At 39.1% G+C, this 21,899-nt stretch overlaps 1 protein-coding gene across 1 annotated transcript in view; it reads left to right on the top strand.

Annotated features, from left to right (window-relative positions):
• The first annotated feature begins 1,492 nt into the window (after window positions 1-1,492).
• LOC117451278 (serine hydroxymethyltransferase, cytosolic-like) overlaps window positions 1,493-21,899 on the top strand; it is a 66,052-nt gene continuing 45,645 nt past the window's right edge. The window contains exon 1 of the mRNA XM_071204084.1: window positions 1,493-1,531. The gene's annotated coding sequence lies outside the window, so the exon portion shown is untranslated. The remainder of the gene's footprint in view (window positions 1,532-21,899) is intronic.

The following is a 21,899-nucleotide window of genomic DNA, read 5'->3' as shown; positions in this document are numbered from 1 at the left end:
AGCAACTAGTTGTTCTACATATTCAGATTATTAGCTAATACACAATGTCAGCTGCTATAGACTCTTGAATGCATCAATAATCATAGTGCAGTAATATTATATAATTATTATTCAGAAATAGGCTACTTTTAATTGTTGGACTCTCCGTATATTTTGAAGGCTATCTTTAATTAAGTTATGTCTGGTACTTTTACACCACTGTGCTAATCTATAGAAGGCAAAGAGAAAGCAATGAAAGTCAGCAGGCTTGTCTTACGCTGTGTTCGTTCCTCCTTCAGATCAGACACCTCCATTCATGTGCAGTTCCAATTTTAGCCAACAGAGGTCAGCAGTGTTCTACTTTTGATAAGACTTACCTTCTTATTGTATCTGAAGGTAACTTGGGAGGTCCTTTACCTGAACCCCTGCAGCCATGAGTGGCATTTAACTTGGAATAAGCCTGGTGACCCTCAATACAAAAATAAAATAAACTTAATTAAAAATTAAAATTGTAATTACCAACATCCTATTGGAAAATCATTGGGCCCTTAGATATCCTATCAACACCCTTAAGTCTAATGCACTGGTCGTAGATGTAATCAGATCAGTTATTAATATAATTAGTATCTACTTTATCTATTATCTATCTAGTAAAACATTGTCTATAGATTATTGCATCCCCACTATAGGACATTCTTTTATTTTAAGTTACACCTTATATTTACTGAAATATTTGTATGATATTTTATTGGACATGTTTGCTTCTTATAGTTATTTAAATATATTTGTTATATTTGATTTAATGAATTGGAAATTATCTTAACTTCTTATGCTTATATATCTTTATATAAATAGATTTTATTAATGCAAATTCTTACTTTAACTTTGTTCATACACATTTTTGTTCAATTTTTGTTCACACTCACACACATGTACACACCTGTGCCCTCTGCATGAGTGGTTAGGGTTAAGACAGGATTAACAGTTTTCTTCACCCTTGCATTCTACATGTGCCAGTAGGTTGTGGCTAACACATTCACTGCTGTTGCTATTGAATTGCCTTCGTGATGTAAGTGCTGGGTGAGCTGAACAGAACAAAAGGGTATGAAGAGTTGAGCGTTTACAATAAATATCACTATCTGTGATGGATTGCTTCCGCATTGAGATGCCGTACACGTCCTCATGTGTAGGAACTCATGGGAAAACATCACACACACAAAAAAGTAGAGATTGTGCTTTGGCCATGGAGCTGAAAGGTCGTTCCACTTCCTCTTCCTCCTCTCTTCCTCATGCAATTCCTCTTGCCATGGCTGAGTCAACTACCATATTTTGAGAGTAGTTCGATGAGTGCTATTCTACGGAAAGCCCTGCATGTTAAAGATAACACTGGAAGGTTGCTGTTTTTATGTCTGTAAAATTCCAGTTCCCCATGTTTGATAATGACTTTCATGTCTTTATGTCACTTTCACAGAGAGGAGATAGACGGATCAGGCCAAAGCCGACCTCGCTCGCCTCACCATCATCAAGAAACAGAGAGAAGCAGAGAAGAAAGGTGAGCAAAACTTTGAATGTGGTAATTGTTTTGTTGTGCCCTGAGCCAAGAAAACACCTAATGTGGCTATGAAAACTCAGTCCTTTTGAAAAAACGCTGAAATTCTTCACAACAGATATCACGTTTTCTCGTCTCGAGAATGAGAATCAAAATGATATTGAACATTGATTTATTTATAATTTGTGTGCCTGAAAAAGTTAGACTTGCATATGTAAAGGTTGATAAAAGAATTTCCATGAAAATACCAAGAAAAAAGCAAAAATGTAACCTTTTTATTTGTCTAACTATGTAGGGAAACAAGTTCTTGAATATGAACAATTAAAGTGGACCTATCATGCTATATTTGAATAATATATTGTAGGGCCATACCTATATAAATGTCGGTGAAGGTTTTTTTTCAAAATACCAAACAGATCATGCATTTTAGCCATGCCTCATTTCGCTCTATTTGCTCTATTCCAGCCCTGTTTTTGCACGGGCTGATTCTGTGGCAAATGAGCTGCAGCTGACCTCGCCCCCCTGCAAAGGACTAAAGGAGGGGGGCGAGGCAGAGCGTCATGTTACCATGCTGTTACCATGTTGTTACCATGCTGTTACCATGCTGTTACCATGCTGTTACCATGCCACGACAACCTCTCATTCCCCTGATAGGTGGAGAGTTGCCCATATAGGCGGAGCTCCCCGTTTCTAACGTCAGAACAATTTCAAATCTGTATCAGTCTGTATCAGATCCGTTGCAGCCCAGTTTTTAGAGATTTGGGTATGGAGGAAAAGAGAGAGGGTTGTGTTTTCTGACACTTGGTGAGTTCCCTGGAACACCGGGGACTAGGGGTGTAACAGTTCACAGAAGTCACGGTTAGGTTCGTACCTCGGTTTGGGGGTCACGGTTCGGTACGGTTCGGTACAACAAGAAAAAGCAAAAAAAAGTCCCAAATGCATAATTCCAGGTTTGTTGTTATTTACTTTTGAACAGTAGTGTAAGTTTCAGTTTAAAAATAAGGAACTCGGACATTTTGAATAATTAACTATATTAAACAGTTAAAAACAAACCATAAACAGCACCACACACTCAGATGGCCATATTATCTATAATGGCTGATGTCAAACAAAAAGGTTTCATCAAGCTGTAAAACTAAAAAGAATGTCTTGAAAATATTACATCATAAATAATAAGAAAGTGTTTCAAGAACGCAAAGTCGTTGAAAAAATATGCCAAAAGCTTCCGTTGTTTATTTTGGTCTCTCGGCTCTCATGTCTCTTGGCTTCTTAAAAACAGCGGGGATCAGCTGTTGAACTGCTGTTGTCTTTTGCCGGGCTCCGGTGATTGGCAAATCTGGGTGATGCCTTCTGATGTGATTTAGCATGTTTGTGTGTTCCCATTAGCATACCGCACCACTATCGAACAACGCCGACACACCGTCCTCTTCCGATCCACTGCGCATTGCTTATCGTTTTATAGATCTATTCTCATCCACCATCTTTGTTTGTGACGTAAAGAGTGTAAGAGTCACGTTTCTGAATCGGGCACTCTGAGTGGATGCAGTCACAGCCAATCGGATTCAGAGTGTTGCCTGTCAGTTCCGTTGCCTGTCAGTTCCGTTGCTATGGTTCCGTTGTTATGTGTACTGAAACGAGAGCCGGTATAATTCCACGCGCGAAAACAAAATAAAAAGTGGAATACGTTATTTTAGTGTCTTAAAAGTAGACTGAGGTATGAAGGGTTAACGTTACATCTTAGAATAATTTTTAGTCATGTTCTGTATACATACTAACATATAAGGGTATTGACTTAGTGTGGTTTATCTTTTTGTCGCTGCTTTTAATTTAAACTGAGCTGTTGTGTTCATCAGTAAGGTGGAACTTCTGTGTGAAATATTCATATCTTAAACTGCACTGTAACTTTTTATTAATGTATTTTTTCTTTTAATGTTTCTTTTATTATCTTTTACTGTTTTTAAATGCCTTTGTCTGAATGTCTTTCATTTTTGTAAAGCCCCTTGTGTTGAAAGGTGCTATATAAATAAACCAACCTGATCTCACCAGAATGCGTGACTCCACCACGACTCCTTAACACCACAATGCGTGGTGGAGTCACGAACTTTGTTACATTTGCGTGACGGCACCACGCAAACAACCCCAATGTAAAGTGAATGAGGCTCCTTTGTCGTGGTGCACACACGCATTTCTACAACGTGCATTGTGTGTAATGCAACTGTTATTTGTATTAAATGAGTTAGTTTTTAAGGAAGGCCAGAGCTTCAGCTGTGTCAAATAGATTGTTCCCTTCAGTTAACGTTATTTAAAAGATAATGATCATGTCCCCTATATTGTATTACGAGCGTCCATTCCCATTGGATAACGGAGAATTTTACACCCGGAAGTAAGTAGCCTATTCTCCTTACTGTCGATTGATTTTACAGTGATATCTGCACTACTCATCGACTAAAAAACACCAAATTGTCCTTGTTAATTACACAACATTGATTGGTTTGAATTGTGTACAATGCTTTTGTATTTTCCCCCTTCGATTCGGAGAAACAAATATATTTTCGGAGTTTTTGGACGGCAGAAGACACTACACTACCCAGAATCCTCAGCTATCGTTTGGGACTACACCATGTGCTTAGCTTGACAAACCCCGTGATCAGTCCTCAACCTCTGTGATTGGATGCGCGACGTTTACACAGAGCGTCCAAAAGGACTTTGAAATGGAATGAAACCCATCGACGGCACACAATTCAAAACAGGAATCGAACGTGTCCTTCCCCCCCCCCCCCTCTTAGGTCACAGGCTCCTCCAACAGTGCTACGCAATAAAACAGATACACAGAAAAAATAGTGAAATAGTGCAATAAGAGTCTATATACAAGTGATTGGAATATGATATATTAGATAAATAATTTCTAAGTAGCAGCCAGATGAATGTTATTTCTAAGTTCAGGTGTTTAATAATCGTATAGCCTGTGGGATGAAGCTGTCTCTGTGTCTGGTGGTTTTAGTCCGGATGCTGCGGTAACGCCTGCCAGACTGCAGCAGACAGAACCGTTTGTGGCTGGGGTGAAGGGGGTCTTTTATAATCCTGAGGGCTTTCTTTAAGGTTAACCTGGTATTTTTACTCCACTACATTTATTTTAGTTACTTTACAGATTTGGATTAATGATGTGAAATATAAACAACCCTTAAATCAGACTTTAGTTACACCTGAATGAAATTCAGTGATGGTGATTGTCAAGTGCCAACAATCAGGCGAGATATTTGATAGTTGGTGCTTGAGAAGACTAAATATTTATCTGCAGATCCGTTTAAAGCATGTTCATTACTCGTTATTCTCTAATAGTTCATTAAAGACTGTATATAATTGCTATTTTGCACATCCCTTTCAAGATTTCAAGATTTTCTAAGGTTTATTGACATATCATATACACAACAGTGTAGTTATACAATGAATGAAAAACTTGGGTCACAGGTTCATCAACAGTGCATTACAAGACATCTATCAATGTGTGTATACTTCCACCATTACACTGTCGTATTCTGCACATTTCTTTAATTAAAGCCTTATTAGTTAGCACATCCTCCTATCAGGCACTAAACTGTTTTACTCTAGATATCATTTGAGTATCTTCTTGATATTTTCTATTCTATATTTATATAATTGACCTTCTACTTTCCCACTATATGTATGTACTCTTAATATTTGAATGTTTTCATAAAATACAACACATTCAAAAGTGCGTTACAAAAATGAAAGACATTAAGAAAAAGGCATTTTAAAGGGGAAAGGAAACACCAATTACAGTTATAATATTCCGGTAGTTTATTCATTTTACAATGGATATTGATCGTAATATTTATTGTATATGATATTACTCGCCAAAAGAAAATTAATTATCCCCCGGCCGGGTGGGGAATTCCGGGACCAGGCCGCCATTAGGGGAGTCCCAAATGGTGACGTCACTGGCTGTGTTTTCGCTCCACCTGAAGTCAACACAACGTAGCAGATATGGCAGCGATGGAGGCATTTTGCAATGAGATCGACATTTTGAACGATGAATTTGACTATTCGTCGGGAGATGACATTGATGTGGAAGCATCTACAGTTACCAGGCATCCCATGGCCTATGCTTATGAACCGATTCGGTCGAATAGAGTGGCATACGATCCGGAATAAAAAAATTAAAAAAACACAATGCTAACAGTGAGCCTCTGAATTAGCCCCGAGCGAAAATGCTAACCTATTACTGCACCGAAAATCACTCCTAGCTCCCTTATTACTTATCCTAGCCGCACATCCAACACATCGTTTATGATCGCAAGGAGACACAGAATCTAACGGTGCCCACCTCAACACTGAAAGATACAAACTCGCGAGGTTATCCACAAAAACGTACATCAAAACAAGTGGCGCTAGGTACTAACATACGCCAGGCTAACGGCTTACCTTCCTCATTGTCTGGTCTAAACTGGTCTTCAATGGCATTACAACGATAAAAACGATGATGTAGTTAATCCATAGGTTAATATCCAATGGGGCTGTGTCCCCTTTGAAATGTTCTGATAATCTATAAGCAATACAACTGCAATTCCGTTATCTGCTGTCCGCTCTGTGCTCCGTGCGCTCTGGGTCCTGCAATATCATCCATCAATAGCAATACTAGCCTTTTTAGGGCTGTTTTCGACAGATGAGCGTGTGTATGCCAGTTTAATTAGTTGAGCTATAGAACACCCCCAATTCTCTATTAATAAGGTCACACTGTGTCAGTAAATACATGTGTGAGCTAGTAATCTGGTAGTGCTGCAATATGTACCTCTCTCTCGGCAGCTGAAGCAACTCGTTTGGTGGCTCGAACTTCACGTTTGTTGACATTGTCTTGCGCGGCCGACGTGCTGGGACGGTCGGTGTTCCCGACTGCATACGTTGAGAAATCGAATATTGTGGGAACAGATCCTGGCTTCAAATCCAATGTTTTGTATTGAACCAGGCATCCAGACTGGACTTTGAGCAGCTTCTCATCCTTTAGTGGCAGCCTATGGAAATGTACTTCTTCCTTCTTTGTATAAAATCCATTTGTGCAGCCTGGGGCAATACAATAAACTCCTGACGACGACCGTTTTCTTGTAATGTAAACTACTGGTGCATTGCACGCCATGTTGTTTGTTATTGAGCTTTGGCCCAGGAAGCCGTACCCAATCAGTGACGTCACTGGAAAAGTCCCGGAGCAATGGAAGCGCCCATGGTCATTATGCACGTATTTCAAAAAGTAAATTCGCGTATCTCGATCATTTACATTGGAAATAGACTAGATAAATACATTTCCTAATGGTAATATTGTCGCATGGAAAGCAGTTTGAAAAGTGTTTCCATTTCCCTTTAAACAGTCATTAAAAAGCAACACAATCTTCCTGCATTGCAATTACTCTAAACGTGTAATAACGTGCTTTAACCAGTAGGTGGTTTGGGTTAAAAGGCTGTCAAGTTTACAGTGTTAACAAAATAAAATATACTGCTGTTTCCGGTTTAGTTTACGACGAATATTATTTTGTTATTGTTTTGATATTTGTAACACAAAAGCGATGGAAAAAACCCATAGCAACCAACAAAAGATGGTCTCAACATGACCCAGTCGTCTAGTAGTTAATAAAAAACAATAATATCAAAACAAAATATTACTACTAACTTTATTGTGAAATTAAAACAGAACGGTAAAAGAATAGTTTCCGGTGTATTCTGATGCCCGATCTCTGTAGATAAAGAAAGAACTAAGACAGATGTGTAATATTTAATGCAGCCAAACCATTTATTACAATGCATTCATGTGATGACTTTCAAAGAGTAAAGCAAGCACTGCTGAATAAAGCATGATTTTCTCTTTTACGAAACCTTTTTTTTATATGGAATGCAGTTGGAGGTCAACCAATCACAGAGCTTGAGGACTGATCACGGGGTTCATGGTGTAGTCCCAAACGATAGCTGAGGATTCTGGGTAGTGTAGTGTCTTCTGCCGTCCAAAAACTCCGAAAAAATATTTGTTTCTCCGAATTGAAGGGGGAAAATACAAAAGCATTGCACACAATTCAAACCAATCAATGTTGTGTAATTAACAAGGACAATTTGGTGTTTTTTAGTCGATGAGTAGTGCAGATATCACTGTAAAATCAATCGACAGTAAGGAGAATAGGCTACTTACTTCCGGGTGTAAAATTCTCCGTTATCCAATGGGAATGGACGCTCGTAATACAATACAGGGGACATGATCATTATCTTTTAAATAACGTTAACTAAAGGGAACAATCTATTTGACACAGCTGAAGCTCTGGCCTTCCTTAAAAACAAACTAATTTAATAAAATTAACAGTTGCATTACACACAATGCACGTTGTAGAAATGCGTGTGTGCACCACGACAAAGGAGCCTCATTCACTTTACATTGGGGTTGTTTGCGTGGTGCCGACACGCAAATGTAACAAAGTTCGTGACTCCACTACGCATTGTGGTGTTAAGGAGTCGTGGTGGAGTCACGCATTCTGGTGAGATCAGGTTGAAATAAACTTGCCTTGCCTTGGTTACTCTATGTTTACTAGCTATAAGATTAACGTTACAGTACATCACTCTTTTTCACTTCTTACTCAGTCAGCCAGAGTGCAGATATCACCATTAGATTCACAAACCTGAAACATCCATTTCTTCACTGCTGGTGATGACATTGTTGTCAGCTGCTGATACTGCTGCTGCTGCTGCTGCTGCTGCTGCTGCTGCTGCTGCTGCTGCTGCTGCAGCTTGTGGCGCCTGCTTCGATGAAAATAACTTTCTAATATCCATAACTTTATAGGCTATTAGCTTAAAACTCGTCAGGCACTAGGAAGGATCACTTCTTCTTCAGGGCAGGGAAGGCTACGCAGTACGCAGGCTAATGTCCCGCAGCGGCTGCCTCTCTGGTGGACTCCGGTACTGCACATTACTCCCGAGACATTTAAAAAAAAAAAAAAAAAAAAACATTTTTTTTTTTTTTTTAAGTGAAACATCCGGGGCTTTTCAGAAAACATCCGGGGCTTGAGCCCAAGTAGCCACCCCCTAGCGCCGCCTCTGTTGCACGGCCAAATACGGCTCAAGAAGCTGACAGATAAGGAGATATATTATGATGTGATATGATGTGAATGATAATGGGACACATCGACGTCTGCACTCAGTGTACTTATGTTGTGGCAGATATTTAAGTAATCTTTCTTAGCCACCTGCAAGGTGAATACAGCTGGTAAAAGTAAAAGTGTTTGAATGCGTACATTAACAGGTTTATGATATCACTGCCCCGTCCACGAGTGGATCTGAGTTTAATTACATTTGACTCGAGTGTTTCGTCAACTTAATGTGTTGCTTAAAATAATAGTTATGCATAGGCTACAGTCAGGGTTGGGTTGTAACGGAATACATGTAACGGCGTTACGTAATCAGAATACAAAAATCAAGTAACTGTATTCAGCTCGCGTTACATTTGAAAAACGAGTAATCTGATTACAGTTACTTTCGTAAACCTGAAGTGAATACATTTTGAATTACTTATTGGAATTATTGGTGGAAAGATTTCCTCACAACATTTAATATTCATTACTAAAGGTACAGCGGAATCATCACAGCGCACAAAACCTATTACCGCCGCAGATGGGCCAAAAAAGCGTTTGAAAAAAAATCGCGGGTCCGCTCGCTCTGAAACAATAACAACGAAACATGGAGGAACAAAAGTCTGCGTTTAAATCGCGTGTGTCTATATAGAGGTGTGTGTGGTTAAAACACATCAGCCTGCGGTCGCTCTTTAGCCTTACTAATGATTATTTCTGAAGGTAAACACAGTGAAGGCGGTGCGAAAGGCGGTGCGAGCTCGTCTTCTCAGAGGCTGAGTTAACCCTCCCGCTGCCTCCTGGCGCTGCAGAGATGTCATGAAGTGAAGCAGGTTTTCCTTCTATAAAACAGCTGCGGGCAGCAGATACCGTGAGAGTCACAGACATGAATTCATAGATCAAGGCAGACTGGTGCACACACTCTCCTCTCCTGTTTTGCCAATCCGGTGCTTAAACAAATATAGCTCTACACCCCTGGCCGAAATGTCCTTAAAATGAAGTCCGAGTTCGACATTTTAATTCATGTCCTGCCAACACTGGCAGGACAAAAGGCGACACGCCCTTTCTAAGCCGTGTCCCTCACTCACTCCTCACATCCCAAGCTGCATCCCCAACAAGTGTATTATGTTGTTAAATCGTTTCAGATGTGATGTTTCAGTTGTGCTCTTGATAAGCCATTAAAACAGTAAAAACACGCTCAGTTTCCTTTTGCTTTTTGTGTCTCCTGTTCACCAAAACATACCCATTTTAGATGGAAAAAGAAAGTAATCCAAAAGTAATCTAAAAGTAATCTGATTACGTTACTTTTTAAAGACACGTAACTGTAACTGTATTCGGATTACTTTCAGAGCCATGTAATCAGTAATCAGTAACTGATTACATTTCCAAAGTAACCCTCCCAACCCTGGCTACAGTATGTGACACTGTGAGTGTTGCACGGCCAGATACGGCTCAGCTGACTCAGATAAGGAGATATATGATACATTATGTGATATGATGTGATATGAACAGGGTTGGGTTGTAACGGAATACATGTAACGGCGTTACGTAATCAGAATACAAAAATCAAGTAACTGTATTCAGCTCACGTTACATTTGAAAAACGAGTAATCTGATTACAGTTACTTTCGTAAACCTGAAGTGAATACATTTTGGATTACTTATTGGAATTATTGGTGGAAAGATTTCCTCACAACATTTAATATTCATTACTAAAGGTACAGCGGAATCATCACAGCGCACAAAACCTATTACCGCCGCAGAAGTATGGGCATAGATATGTCTCATAATTATTTGTGTGAACATAAAAATAATTTGTGTGTAAATATGTGATTTGTAAATGTAAAACAACATCCACAAATGCATTTAAAAGATTTGCAAACTCACAAATACATTTGCAAGTGTAAAACGGATCTGCAAATACGCTAAATATGTTCACAAATTAAAAAAGAGATCTGTGAATATCTCTTTAACATTTACAACTTTCGATCAGGCATTTGTGAATCCATTTTGTATTTGTGGACCAAAAATGCGCTCGCGGATCTCAACTTTCTGTTCACGGATCTCAAATCTCTGTTCGCGGATCGTCTTTTTACACACACGGAATTTTGAGACATATTTTCCGCCGGTCTCGGCTAAAATCTACTCGTGTCACTCGGTTATTTTCGGAAACCACGTGATGGCCCGCTGATGACTACATTTCCGCATGATTTCAAAGTAAGAGCATGATGGTTTGTTTAATGCTCTGTTTTTGTATTATAATGAACAGCGGAACGTTAGATGCATTCTTCATCACCATCACCCTCATCATCATGTTATAGTGATACAGTTAGTTTGTGTTATTGGTTCAATACAGCATATCTCGAGCACTTTCGTTGATGTTGAAGTGCAGGCGATACGCCACTTTCGGGTCCCGGGGGGGAGCAGCTGGCAGCGAAGCAGCCCAGATAAAACTCTTTCTTCATTGTTTGTTGTGTATTCAGTCAAGCGGTGGGTCAAAGTTACAAAGCACTTCACATCTTATTAATCGCCCTAATTTTACTTTACCAGTGCAGTGTCTATCTATCTGTCTGTCTGCCTATACCTACCTACGTACCTACCTACCAACTAGTTGTTTTGGTTGGAAAGGTTTAGTCATTGTATTGCTCTTTACCAGCACCTGCAGAGTACAGGACTTTACATTGTAAATATTATATCAATCCATTGGTTTCTAGCATATATCATTTGCAAGTGTTTAAAACAAATGTGGGATACTGATTTCATAAAAAGAAAGACATTCATGATTGTCATATTTTATTATGTAGGATACAGGACTGGAATTATTCTTACTTTTTACTCCACTTCATTTATGCAACAACTTTATTTCATTTTATGATTAGATTGTTTTGCTTGTATCATCCTTTGCAAATACATAGTCACAATGCTGGAAACAGGGCTGCTTCTCTGAGAGACGTAGATAACCACTTATGAGAATATAATGCATTGGTGTATATTAAACTAGCCAACAGTATACAAAGCACTACAAAAGTTTTGTCAATATTAACCATAAACATTTACATTAGTGAAATGACACATCAATCAATGTTTATTTTTATTTTATTTTTCACATCACATACACATTAATGCAGCTATATAATCAAAAGTGTTAACACATACAGAGAACCTTTTAAAGCATAATGAGTACTTCAAATGTAAGTCCATTTGGCTAGTACTTACATACCTTTACTTAAGTAAGACTATAAAGGCAAGACTTTTACTTCAGTCAAGTATCTGAATACTTTGTCTGCTGGTAGTCCATGGATCCATTGCTCTTAATTTCCAGTCGTAAAGAGAACCAACTGTAATGTGTTCAAGTAGATGTCCTTTCCAAATGAATCTGATGGTAACATTGGGTCAATATTAGCATTAAGGTGTTCCATCTGTTGATCACTCATGCGGCTTTCACACCAGCGCTTTTCAGTTTCTAGCTCCGAGCGGGAACTTTTCTGGTTCAGCTCCGGTTTCCCTTTTCAGCTCCCGCTCTGTGCACACCGCCCACTGGCGCCCCAGAGCTGCCCTTGCTGCGTCATGACGTCACCGTTTACATCGCTGATTTGCCCCCCGACGGCAGCTCACAACAACTGCGTCGGGTCGATGATCGTGTTGCTTTTAATCACACGAAGCCAGAATAAATTGAATAACGACTTCTCCAACCTTATACTTTTCTCCAGAGTGCCGTGGTTCATTGTTTATTCATGTGTTTCTGCAGCATTTACCGACCGCTGCAGTATTGGCTGCTCTTCCACGGGAGTTTATTCTCCCGTTAGCTCCCGGTTAGCTCACACTGCAGCGGCCGCTCTAAAGTATTCACTGTCCGACTCACACAAGCAGCTGATGCATATCCCCAGTTCCCCTTAGCCTAAGTGAATGTGTGTCAGTCTGAATTGACACTGTTTGGTATCACAACGCTGTTATGAAAGTTTCTCTGGTATAAAACGGGTGATGTTGGCATAGCAACCGAAGCTAAACTGACTACTTGCGTCCGATAGCTGCAATAATACAAAACAACACGTCTGCCTCTCTCCACAATGATCGATAACAGCGAACGGATGGTCAAAGTAAGACACAAATAAACAGAATCACACGAAGCCTGGTTAGTGTTGCCTGACTTTATAAAGTGTGTTTATAGGCACTACTGCTTGTAGGCAGGCATAACAGTCGACCCATGGGAGGTGGGTTTAGTTTCCTGCACGCCTCGACGTAAGAGAGACGTAAGCGACGTCACCTCTTAGCTCCAAAGCTCTTGCCTCTGGACCGACAATTTTTTGGAGCTGGAAATGAAGCGGATTCCGGAGCTAAGAGCCGGCCCAGCTGCGGTGTGAACTGGAAAACCTGGCGCTTTTCAGGCTCTAGCTCCGAGCCGGAGCTGAAAAGGCGCTGGTGTGAAAGGGGCATCAGAGGACTCCGGGTGACAGGAACAACCATTCCCGAGTGTTCCTCACGCAGATGACCACTGGCCTCCCAGTCAATGTAGGGGATCTGTAATCTCTGTCACAAAAAACAAAACCGTTTTTAAAAATATGTATACTTTTCTTCCGCTGTTATGTACCGTTATAATTGTATACAAAAGAAGAATAAAGAAGTATCACTACATTCCTATGCATTAATATAATTACTTATATTGACTGTGCGTGGGCCTGGCAGTGGGAGATTAATTTCAGGCAAAAGTGTGCACAATCAACGGTAGGGCATGTATTTTAATTGTTTTAATAATGTATATGGTTATAAAATATAACATTGAAACACTGACGCAAAGAACAAGTATGTGGAATGTGTTATTAAGTAAGTTTGCTTGACTACAGTCCAGTTCTGTATCCTACATAATAAAATATGACAATCGTTAATTTCTTTGTCAATTACTTTTATCAAATGAATATCCCACATTTGTTTTAAGCACTTTAAATGTTAGAAACAAATATTATAGGATTGATATAATATGTACAATATGTAAGTCCTGTACTCTGCAGGTACAGATAGATAGATAGATATATGGATAGATAGATAGATAGATAGACAGATAGATATATGGATATATAGATGGATATCATATATAATAATAATAATAATAATAATACATTACATTTATAAAGCGCTTTTCCTGGTGCTCAAAGCGCTTACGAGCAAGTAAAACAAAATAACAACAAAAGTAGAAAGTGCTAAGCTCGGAGGAATAAGGGCAAGGGGTTATATAGATACTTCATTCATCCCAAATTGTGAAATGTGTGGAAACAAGTATAAACACAATAACATTAAATACAAATGAAAGCAATAGACAGGAATATATCAGTGGAAAGGACACGATGAATATTATAACATTTAATGTAGCCTTACTATGAAGGCTGTGTATGTGAAAAATAAAATAAAATAAACATTGATTGATGTGTCATTTCACTAATGTAAATGTTTATGGTTAATATTGACATACTTTTGTAGTGCTTTGTATACTGTTGGCTAGTTTAATATACACCAATGCATTATATTCTCATAAGTGGTTATCTACGTCTCTCAGAGAAACAGCCCTGTTTCCAGCATTGTGACTATGTATTTGCAAAGGATGATACAAGCAAAACAATCTAATCATAAAATGAAATAAAGTTGTTGCATAAATGAAGTGGAGTAAAAAGTAAGAATAATTCCAGTCCTGTATCCTACATAATAAAATATGACAATCATGAATGTCTTTCTTTTTATGAAATCAGTATCCCACATTTGTTTTAAACACTTGCAAATGATATATGCTAGAAACCAATGGATTGATATAATATTTACAATGTAAAGTCCTGTACTCTGCAGGTGCTGGTAAAGAGCAATACAATGACTAAACCTTTCCAACCAAAACAACTAGTTGGTAGGTAGGTACGTAGGTAGGTATAGGCAGACAGACAGATAGATAGACACTGCACTGGTAAAGTAAAATTAGGACGATTAATAAGATGTGAAGTGCTTTGTAACTTTGACCCGCCGCTTGACTGAATACACAACAAACAATGAAGAAAGAGTTTTATCTGGGCTGCTTCGCTGCCAGCTGCTCCCCCCCGGGACCCGAAAGTGGCGTATCGCCTGCACTTCAACATCAACGAAAGTGCTCGAGATATGCTGTATTGAACCAATAACACAAACTAACTGTATCACTATAACATGATGATGAGGGTGATGGTGATGAAGAATGCATCTAACGTTCCGCTGTTCATTATAATACAAAAACAGAGCATTAAACAAACCATCCGTGAACAGAGAGTTGAGATCCGCGAGCGCATTTTTGGTCCACAAATACAAAATGGATTCACAAATGCCTGATCGAAAGTTGTAAATGTTAAAGAGATATTCACAGATCTCTTTTTTAATTTGTGAACATATTTAGCGTATTTGCAGATCCGTTTTACACTTGCAAATGTATTTGTGAGTTTGCAAATCTTTTAAATGCATTTGTGGATGTTGTTTTACATTTACAAATCACATATTTACACACAAATTATTTTTATGTTCACACAAATAATTATGAGACATATCTATGCCCATACGGATGGGCCAAAAAAGCGTTTGAAAAAAAATTGCGGGTCCGCTCGCTCTGAAACAATAACAACGAAACATGGAGGAACAAAAGTCTGCGTTTAAATCGCGTGTGTGTATATAGAGGTGTGTGTGGTTAAAACACATCAGCCTGCGGTCGCTCTTTAGCCTTACTAATGATTATTTCTGAAGGTAAACACAGTGAAGGCGGTGCGAAAGGCGGTGCGAGCTCGTCTTCTCAGAGGCTGAGTTAACCCTCCCGCTGCCTCCTGGCGCTGCAGAGATGTCATGAAGTGAAGCAGGTTTTCCTTCTATAAAACAGCTGCGGGCAGCAGATACCGTGAGAGTCACAGACATGCATTCATAGATCAAGGCAGACTGGTGCACACACTCTCCTCTCCTGTTTTGCCGATCAGGTGCTTAAACAAATATAGCTCTACACCCCTGGCCGAAATGTCCTTAAAATGAAGTCCGAGTTCGACATTTTAATTCATGTCCTGCCAACACTGGCAGGACAGAAGGCGACACGCCCTTTCTAAGCCGTGTCCCTCACTCACTCCTCACATCCCAAGCTGCATCCCCAACAAGTGTATTATGTTGTTAAATCGTTTCAGATGTGATGTTTCAGTTGTGCTCTTGATAAGCCATTAAAACAGTAAAAACACGTTCAGTTTCCTTTTGCTTTTTGTGTCTCCTGTTCACCAAAACATACCCATTTTAGATGGAAAAAGAAAGTAATCCAAAAGTAATCTAAAAGTAATCTGATTACGTTCCTTTTTAAAGACACGTAACTGTAACTGTATTCGGATTACTTTCAGAGCCATGTAATCAGTAATCAGTAACTGATTACATTTCCAAAGTAACCCTCCCAACCCTGGCTGTAGCCTACAAAGAGCAGTTAGCACTGTTGAAAAAAGGAGAGATGAGAGAAGTATAAAAGTTTATTTTGTATAACATGTAAAGTCTAGAAACACAATATTTGTATGCACAAATTACTCAAGTATAAAGACGGGATGCAGCTTGGGATGTGAGGAGTGAGTGAGGGACACGGTTTAGAAAGGGCGTGTCGCCTTCTGTCCTGCCAGTGTTGGCCGGACATGAATTAAAATGTCGAACTCGGACTTCATTTTAAGGACATTTCTGCCAGGGGTGTAGAGCTATATTTGTTTAAGCACCTGATCGGCAAAACAGGAGAGGAGAGTGTGTGCACCAGTCTGCCTTGATCTATGAATTCATGTCTGTGACTCTCACGGTATCTGCTGCCCGCAGCTGTTTTATAGAAGGAAAACCTGCTTCACTTCATGACATCTCTGCAGCGCCAGGAGGCAGCGGGAGGGTTAACTCAGCCTCTGAGAAGACGAGCTCGCACCGCCTTTCGCACCGCCTTCACTGTGTTTGCCTTCAGAAATAATCATTAGTAAGGCTAAAGAGCGACCGCAGGCTGGTGTGTTTTAACCACACACACCTCCAGGGCCGGACTGGGACAATAAGTCAGGCCGGGAATTATACACCCAGCCAGGCCACTACCAGTTTTTTGTGCCATTTTGCTGGATTTATTTGTCGATTTTTACAGCGTTGCTGCCCATAGTGGTAGCGCTCTAAATCTACTACCCCAAAATAAACATATGGACATGGGTTACTATTTAAAAAAAATTGCAAATCTATTTAGGAACCTATGTGAACATATTTTAAGTGGGGGTGGACCTCAAATCCTATAGGGGGTTCCGGGGGCATGCTCCCCCGGTAAGATTATTTTTTTAATGTTGGATTTAAATGCATCAATCTGGTGCATTTTGAGGGGGAAATAAAGAGACTACACCCATATGAAACATAACTTTATACATTTAAATAATCATAAAATCATAATAACATGGCCATAACCAATAACATCCCATATCCAATATGAAAAAACATTGAAACTTGTTTATTTATTTGTTTTTGGTTCATTTATAGTTGTGAGTGTGTTTGTGCTCCTGAATCAGCCTCTCCTGTCTCCCTCCTCTCCCCCTGCTCCTCGTTGAGGCAGAAGCAAAGACTAGTTTTAGCTCTCAGCTAGTTTTAATAGTTTATCTTACCTTTTTTCACCTAGTTAACGTTTTTTTTAATTATTATTCATGCATATTTTACTAATCACTCCCCCCTCAAATGGAAATATGTGTTTACATAAATGGTGACCAAACCGTTTGAGACCCACAGAGTAAACACTAAACTAAACACTCAGAGAGTCCTTTACCTCACCTGAGCTGTAGTTATCAGTCTCTCAGTCTGACTGGAGAGGACTCTCCTCCACCTTGTTGTTGAAACAGCTCCTTATATCCGTTAGCGCAGCTAGCTAGCACCAGATGCTAACAACAACAACAATACACGTAACTGGTGCGCGCGGTTTATCTCACTCGCTCGCGCCACACATAACACACACCCTCCCGAGCTTGAATGACACACAGAGACCAATCGAGTATGATCTGTATGAAAGTGGCCATTTCGGCAGGCCAGATCATGTAGACAGCTAGTCACCCTCTGTGAGGCAGAGTCAGACCCACATTTGCGCAGCGTTGCGTTCACAATACATACGTATATTAAAAAAAATCCTCAGGCCAGCAGGCCACTTAACAGGCCAGGCCATCGGGAAACCTCCCGGTCCTCCCGATGGCCAGTCCGGGCCTGCACACCTCTATATACAGACGCGCGATTCAAACGCAGACTTTTGTTCCTCCATGTTTCGTTGTTATTGTTTCATTGAGCGGACCCGCCCCTTTTTTTTCAAACGCTCCCTTTTTTGGTCCATCTGCGGCGGTAATAGGTTTTGTGCGCTGTGATGATTCCGCTGTACCTTTAATAATGAATATTAAATGGTGTGAGGAAATCTTTCCACCAATAATTCCAATAAGTAATCCAAAATGTATTCACTTCAGGTTTACGAAAGTAACTGTCATCAGGTTACTCGTTTTTCAAATGTAACGCGAGCTGAATACAGTTACTTGATTTTTGTATTCTGATTACGTAACGCCGTTACATGTATTCCGTTACACCCAACCCTGAATATGCGTGTATGTGTTTTAGTCCTACGCCATGGGTTCTGAAATCTTCCTTAAAAGTTAACACTTCCTATTCAGAGCAAACTCTGGTCCTTCTGTATAACTGTTTCTGACCGATTCTAAAAACGCCTTCTAAATCCTAAATACATTTTCAGAACAAGAGCATGGAGACACTTGAATCCTGCTGAATCCCACATCAACTGCTTCATTTATGAGCATCAATGAGTTCCTATAACAATAATTATAGTGTTATAAGATGATTATAATACATTATAAGTATGATGCATAGCCAGTATTACTGCTTCATTTATTATGCTCTAATTCTTCCTTTGAATACGATGAAGGTTTAAGGGGAATTTGTGTTATGCAATTATCTTATGTGTGTTGATGTAACTTCCTTTCCATATATGCGTTGATGAAAAACACAGCTTTTCTCTCCTCATAAACAATATGTGTTTATTAAAGCCATGTGGTGTACGGTACAGTATTTTCCCTTATTTATAGGCTCAACTTATCCAAAGCCAAGTTATTCATCTGACCCCTAGACTATTTGGTCTGGAAAGAGGCATACAATTGAAAAAGATCAGTTATCACTGGAGATTATGAGACAGGGTTTAAAATGCTATATATTTTTATCTCACAGAGAAGCACTTCATTATGGTTGGTTGAAGCGTATTATGGATCAATCACCCAACATCAGGGGACTGGAAGCTATTGCCTAAACTATTTCTCAATTGATTCGGAAAAGAGCTTGATTTGAACAGGGATTCCTTCTTTCTATCAATGTGTCATTCAAAGATGGGCTAGCTGGCAGAAAGCAGGGGGTGGAACACTAAAGGAGCCGTACAGGAGATGAGGTTGGAAACCAGACCATTTGGGGATCTAAGTATATAACGGATAGAGGAAATTCATTAATGTATCAACATTGGATTGACTCAGGTATAATTTGCATTAAAGATATGCCATAAACTTCAGGATAAAAGGAATTGGGTAAGTGAATTCTTCATTATTAGAAAGGCAATCCCTAAAAAATGGCTCCTGCTTCTAAATAATAGAAGCAAAACCCAAAGACATCATACTGTACATACAGACACACTGGGAAGCTGCTTCATAGTCCTGTTCAGTCAAGCAAGCTCAGACCCTACATAAGAGAATGGAGACACTTGAGTCCTACTATTGTTGAATCCCACATCAACTTTTTCATTTATGAGCATTAATGAGTTCTTATAACTATAATTATACAGTGTTATAAGCTGATTATAATACATTATAAGAATGTTCATAATGCATCAGACATTGGGTGTATAGCAAGTATGAGTGTATTACCGCTTCATTTATTATGCTCTGATTCTTCCTTTGAATAAGATTACATTGACAATGTACACATGGTTCTGACAGGATGCAATTGTAAAACAATATAAGCAGACATCATACTGTACATACAGACGTACTGGGAAGCTGTGGTTGACAAACAGCAAGTCAAATAATGTATGGCAGCTACAGACAATTTCTCCAGAGGGTCAATTGCCAGAATTCAATTTTCAAATACATGACATTCTTCCAAATATGTAAAACCTGTACAAATGGAAGCTTGTCCCTACTCCTCCATGTGCTGTGTGTTTGGTCACAGAGGAGACAGACCATTATGTCTGTTTCATGTCGATGCTTGGGCAACTCAAGTTGCTGCCCTTATCTTGTCTCTGTTCAAAGTGGAATTTACACAGAAATAGCCAAATATCATTCTGGGTCTTAACACACCCCATAGTGAAATATATAGCCTATAGTGTAAACCTTATACTAATAATAGCAAAATTGTCCATCTACAACACTTGGATGATATTCAGGAGGAGACAACACAGGGCACCAGGTGAACATAATCAGGAGTAACAGAAAAAACGGGAGGGGGAACACTTTTCAAAATAAAAGACCACAGAGACGAAGTTACCTTCGTAACACCAACAAAAGTTGTATAAGGCAGACAGTGTGTTTTTCTTTCTGAGTTCATGTTAAATATCAAAATTGATCTTTTGGTTTATGAAGTCAGAGATAATGAAATCTGGGCACATATTTTGTGGTTGCTGAATTAGAACACCCAATAAAATGTTTATGTTTAATGAAGACTTTCCTCTTTGTATGTACTGTATAAATGTTCCTTTGTACAATGTATTGGTATGTACTAGTGATGGCGAGATGAAGCTTTATGAAGCTTTGAAGCTTTCCAGCCAATTGGTTCGCAAAAGGGTTCATCTCATGAGGCTTCATCATGGGCTTCATTTGAACACAAACCCCCCTGTTGGTCAAAGTGTGTAAAACAGGCAGATTGGACATCTCAACAGTGTGCTCTCTCTCATACCGAGTTCCCAATGAGTAAAGCCTTAGAATAACTCTAAACAAAGAACATAAAATCCTATTTTCATGTTAACAATATTGTATTTATTCCAGTTGAATTATTGTGATTGAAAAGCCTAAGGAGGCTAGTAAACATTGCAAAGAGGGATTTGTATTCCTTAATAATATTCATAAACTTAACCACGTTGTAGCCTGAGAAAGGTTAAACCATATCAAAGAATACATTTATTAACTACATTATCTCATTTAGCTGTAGCTTTTATAAACAACAAAAAATACGTATTGTGTTCATTGAACCAGGGACCCTGCCGTCGTGAGTCAACTGCTTTCCAGCTAAGCCACAGCACACACATTAAATCTTCCTGAAAACACTGACACATATGTATTCCTGTATTTATTCATTTATTTGTTCATGTTTTTATTCCTACATGTATTTATGCTTGCATCCATTTATAGGCTACTTATTGACATGTTCCGACCTCTATGTAAGTGAGGGTCTCTCTTGATTCCATCGTGTCACCGGGCCCGGAACAGGAAGGGTAATGTGATTCTTAGTATACATCCATTGGTATTATGAGTGTTGTGGTTCAACGGTTCAACCGATCTGAATCGCTTCGTGAAGCAGTCACGTGGTATCGACAGGCAGCGAGGCTTCGTTTGTCATCGATGTTGTCACTGGCCCAAAACGATACAAGCCTCGGTACATGCTTCACAAAAAGCTTCGGGGATTACTCGACACATGCTCCGAAGCCTCGGCGCAATACGTAACATCACTAGTATGTACAATACATTTCATGTTTAGTATTTGATGTGTATTGTAATGTTTCAAAAATAATAAATACGTTAATTAATTAATTAATCTTACCACCAGACACAACATGAACAAATGAATGCTACACATCAGGACAGTAACTTCAACTTCAGTATTTTAGGTGTACAGAAACCTCTACTCATGTTGTTAAATGATATACAGCAATATCTTCCATAACACGTAGTTGATTGATTTGAATAATAATTACTACCACTGCACAAACAGTAACAAATGATATGCCTACAATTTATGAGTTTAATGTATCCTATGTTATGATAAACTATCAAATTGACTCTGTATTCATTATGATCTGTCAATAGGTCAATTCATTTGTCTTCTCTGTGGGTTGTATACTCTTCATTCTTTATGCAAATTAATTATAATTATTATTTTTCAAAGTTCGTTTATGATTCATTCAAAGCATTACAATAAATGAGAAACTGAGCGTCATATACCTTTAAGAAATACGAGGGGGGCGGGGCTCATAACCCTTTAGGAAACGCCCCCTATAG

The sequence above is a fragment of the Pseudochaenichthys georgianus genome, chromosome 8 (genome assembly GCF_902827115.2).
Source record: "Pseudochaenichthys georgianus chromosome 8, fPseGeo1.2, whole genome shotgun sequence".
Taxonomy (NCBI): domain Eukaryota; kingdom Metazoa; phylum Chordata; class Actinopteri; order Perciformes; family Channichthyidae; genus Pseudochaenichthys; species Pseudochaenichthys georgianus.
Note: the sequence above shows the minus strand (reverse complement) of the source record. Positions and strands in the feature narration are given on the sequence as shown.